This window comes from Schistocerca americana, chromosome 3, assembly GCF_021461395.2.
Source record: "Schistocerca americana isolate TAMUIC-IGC-003095 chromosome 3, iqSchAmer2.1, whole genome shotgun sequence".
Taxonomy (NCBI): Eukaryota; Metazoa; Arthropoda; class Insecta; order Orthoptera; family Acrididae; genus Schistocerca; species Schistocerca americana.
In genome coordinates, this window is record NC_060121.1 from 457,983,379 (window position 1) to 457,988,429 (window position 5,051).

Consider the following 5,051-nt stretch of genomic DNA (forward strand, 5'->3'; position numbering starts at 1 on the left):
GTGTAGATTACGTGCCTTAAGCTCTAAACGAACATAGTCTGAAACGTATAAGTACTCAGCCATTTGCGTACAAAATCATTCTCATCTCAGTATCACAGCCTACGCCACGAGCCTGTGTCACCTGGAGCGATATACCAGAATACATTGTGGGGACCATTGTTCATCCATAAGGCAGGACACCCTGCCCTGCGTCATGAGGGAGCCGCCCACTCGCTGGAGGAAGCTGACCGCCATCGTCAGCTGCATCGCCACGCTGCCATCCATCATGAGCGCTGCCGTAGACGAAGCTGACAAGGACATTCGAGTGGTCCCAGTGTCAGCCCGTTCTTTGTGCTGTCAGTAATGCCGGCTGTCTATTGTTTCACTTGAGAGGCAACTGGACGCCTCCATCAAGCTGTTCCTGATGTTCCACAGCCGAAGGCTCGAATAAAGGAATTAACTGAACAAGTCCACTGTCCTCCCGACGTCTCTTTCAGGTAAAAATCCAAGGGTCATTTAACAGCAGCCGACGTCCACCCAAATGTTCATTAGGTGATAATGTGGAAACTTGAAGTAAATCAGCCAATAACTCTTAGAAATTTCTAGTAACAACCTTTCACCTTCACATATTACCTAATGTATGTTTCACGACAGACTGAAAGAAAATTTGCAAAATTTCATCAAGATTGGAATAAAACTGTGTAGTTGTATGATTCACAAACAAACAGACAGACACTCTTCTTTATGTATATAGATTCACAGGTGTTTTATTATTACATATCATGTGACACGCTGAAGAAACTATCTTCTTTATTGTCGGTAATCCTGTCCCGTTTGATTAGTTGCGCTCTGCTCGGAAACTATCATAGTCTTGCTATTAGAGGAGTTGAAAAGTGTTGTTAGGTGAATTTTGAAGGTTTATGAACAGTACAGTGTTAGTAATCCATGAACTAGTACAGGAGGACTTGTGTCACTGTTCCTGTTCAAGTTGCAGATAAACTGGTCTTTTTTTCCCAGCACGGTAGCTGATATGTCTGAGAAGGTTATTTCGTTCTAGTATTCTGCTTCAAAGATGTGAGGTGTTCTGCCAATGTTGAATGATTTGTATCACGTTGCCATTCTCTTTGTATTTTGCGTTAACACCACATAGCACTACAATGAAACTGCCAAATGCCAGAGATTTGTATGTGTCAGTGTCATCCCCTATGTTTAAACGTTTGTGGTTGACTCATTGTTTCTTTCTTATGTTACCAGTTTGTTTTCAAGTGTATATATATATATATATATATATATATATATATATATATATATATATATATATATGTGTGTGTGTGTGTGTGTGTGTGTGTGTGTGTGTGTGTGTCTGTGTGTGTATGTGTGTGTATGTGTGTGTGTGTGTATGTGTGTGTGTGTGTGTGTGAGTAGTCGAGTTGGTGTGTGTTTGACGTCTAGCGGTAATTTTTATCTTCTTTTATGAATTTACTTACTCAGTTATGTTACTAGTGATTCTTTGCATCCACTTTATTCGCCTAATTGAGTTTTTATGTCAAGCTTATAATATCTGTGCGTGTCGAACAACGGTTCTTTGTTTACCTGTAATTTGTAGAGCATATATCAGAACATTGTTCTTCAGATTGTGTTGATTGTTTGATGTTTGGTGTAGTATTGTGTCTTTTGAGATGGTTATCCCATAAATATTGAGTGTATGTTGGCTATATTTCCTTGTGAGAGCTATATGTATGACATATATTTATCCTGCTTGTTCTTTCCCTAATGTGGACTTCGTGTTTCATCTTTTGTAATCTGGTTATCTCTGTGCGTAGTTGGTCTGTCTTCATTTCGGGGCCACCTACCCGGAAGACGATGTTCTTGCCTTCGTTCTGAAGGAGCATCACAGGTAATGTGTGTAAGTTTGATGCGCAGCATATGTATTTATTAGTTTATTACGGTGCACGAGCTATCTGCTGAGCTGAGCTCAACTCTTATACGAAAGTGTACATGGTAACAGCTCAGTCGTATGTTACTATGTATAGTGGCAGACCTTGGCTGGACATGTTTACGCCTTTCCATCCCCAGGTCACTAAGAATCTTCCTGCATGCTTAACAATGCGTGTATGGAATACGCACATGATAGGAAAACTAGACTGGTTGTGAATTATGTATGGTGTTTGGCAGCTTATTTTTCTGTTCCAGTCCGTTTGACATGTTAAGTGCTCAAAATAGCCATTCTGCCAGTAATATGACGTAAGTTATAGGAGCTAAGAACGTAAATGACTGTGATCTAGAACGCTAATATCATGGCACATAAATCAATATCAAACTTCCTATATGCCTTCCTTTGCTCTCTTTGCTTTTGTTTAAGTGTTAGGGGTAGATCAGGAACCAGCAGTTCGAGTAGCATTTCACCTCCCTGTCAGTCTGTGCATACATTAGGAACCACCCAATTCGAGTTTGATTTCACTTTACTGGCAATCTTGCATTTCCTTGTATTATGTCTCGTCGAAAAGGTATAACTGATGCCATAAATGCAAGAAGCTGTTTCGTTAGGAGAATATATTGCCAACAAAATACTACACAATCTCACGATATTTCTTAAGTGTTAACCATCGCTGTCTATGGCAACTAAGTACATATAAAGCAGATGCTCACTTTTTCAAACATGCGATTGAGTCATACCCATTCTAAAGACCATACATAACATTTCCTTACTATGATAGCCTGGTAGTACTGGTGCTGTGATTGCTATGTATGCTGCATGTACGTGGTTTCAGGTTAGATCTTCTGTGTGTGAATTCCAGGTTCTATCTTGATTGCCTCCCAGAGGCATGTTTGCTATGTAATTGTTTTCCACTATGTGCTGTCACTTCAGTAGAATAAATAACGTGGTGGGTGCATGAGGTGTGCGCATGAACCAGTGAAAGCTTGTTGTCAACGAATTGTTCAAAAATAAAATAGAGATCACTGCACAACTGTTTAAAGTGAGAATCAATCCTATATATGTGGTCTCCTCCACAGCTTACAAATCCTACAGCCCAATTGCGCTATTACACACTACTGCTCTGCAATTGAGTATCACTAAGTTCTACCGCTGAAATGGCTTAAATGACAGTAGTGGGGTGCCTTATCAGCCAATGTGTATTTAATATGAAAGCCTGTGTGTGTGTGTGTGTGTGTGTGTGTGTGTGTGTGTGTGTGTGTGTGTGATGCCACAGTTTCTTTACCCCATAGTCCAACACCTCTTTTAACCATGACGCCACTGCCGTTCTTTACCAACATGTACTGTCGGTTCAGTTGTTTAAATACAACAAGGAGTATTGCAATAGTCCAACTCCTATCACACATTTTGCCTACCACCATTGCCTGTCACTATAATTGTTTAAATGATATGGTGGACTTTGATCAGGCATTATTTCAATTGAACAGTTGAGCTATTAAACATGAAACTGCAATTGACTGTGCAGCTTAATTCTGACTGGCTGATCAGTCTGACTGAGAAATCAGAATAATCCTTCGACGTCATTATCACGCAAAAACTCTTCAGAAAGTAATTTGCGTCATTCTAAAATGTAAATATTAATGTAATGTTTAATAAAATGACTGAAAAGAAAAATAATCTTGGAATTGATTTAGAAACCAACTACACTTCAAACTGATATTCTGGCTGCATTCTTACAAAAGCAATCGCACCTTGACATACGTCATCAGTAATGTGGGTACAATACAGATTTACCAAGATCCAATTGCGTAATGTTTTACAGAAAGTAATATCGAATTTTACGTATGTCCCACATACACACTCTCATTCATTCCCATTTATTCCCACAACACCATGATAAACAATTTTTTTTCATGAATTTTATACTACGAAATGCGAAATAATTAAAGTTTTTGAAAATAAAAATCCCAATTAAATGATTCTATAAAAATTCTTCCAATCCATATGTGGCATACAGCAAACCAGTGCTTAACAGTATTGGTTAAAAACATTCTTGGTTGCAATTTCAGTTTTTTATTTTTTTATTTTTTACTATTATTTTTTATTGCAACCAAGACTGTTTTTAACCAATACTAAATGATTCTACACATTAAGAACTTTGGTTATCATTTCAGTTGATAACATAAGACAAACAGTTATTGTCCCTAACTGAATTTTACACTTTAAGTGTCTGTTTTATGGTTTCTAGGCAATTTTCTCAATCTCCGAAACTATAATAGTTAGAAAGCCGTAATTTTTATGAGATCTTCTACTGAATAACTAAAAGTAGTATACCAAGTTTGAAAAAATTGGTTAATATTTACTATGATTTATTTAGATTCGTAGGGAGTGTGAATATACGGTCGTACTAGGTGACACGGTAGCCCCACAACGTCAGCTGCGCGGTGATTCACAGCTGAGGCGTCTTCCTGCAGCTTCCTCGCAGCCACCAGCTCCACATCTACGTATCTTACTGCAGTAAATGTCACCCCATAATAACTTGCGACGTCACAACGTGAACGAATTTGTGCGTGCCAGTCGAAGACTGACTGTCCGAGGGACTGCAGAAGAATGTAGCATTTCAGTTGGATCATGTCATCAAATCCTGACACAGCCTCTTGGAATGCATTGTGTTGCCAAGTTCGTTCCATGCCTCATGACTCAAGACCAGAAAAACCTTCGCCTCGCAATCTGGGAAGAGCTTCTGGATTGCACAAATGTGATGTTTCTTAAGAGAATCGTAACTGATGATGAGACGTGGGTCTACGGTTATGATGCTGAGACCAAGATTCAGTCTCCACAGTAAGTCAGGAGAAGTTCTTCAAGACCAAAGAAACCTCGTCAGGACATGTCAAATGTTGAGGTCAGGATGATAGTTTTCTTTGACTTTGAAGGATTAGTTCATCATGAGTTCATGCCACAGAGACAAACTGTTAGTCGATAGTACCATCGGGACGTGCTGCGAAACTTGCGAGTAAATGTGGGAAGAAAATGGCCTAAAATGTGGCGACACAGTTCATGGCTCTTGCATCACTGTAACGGACCCGCATACTATTCCTCCTTACTCTCCACACCTCACACCTGCAGACTTTTTCTT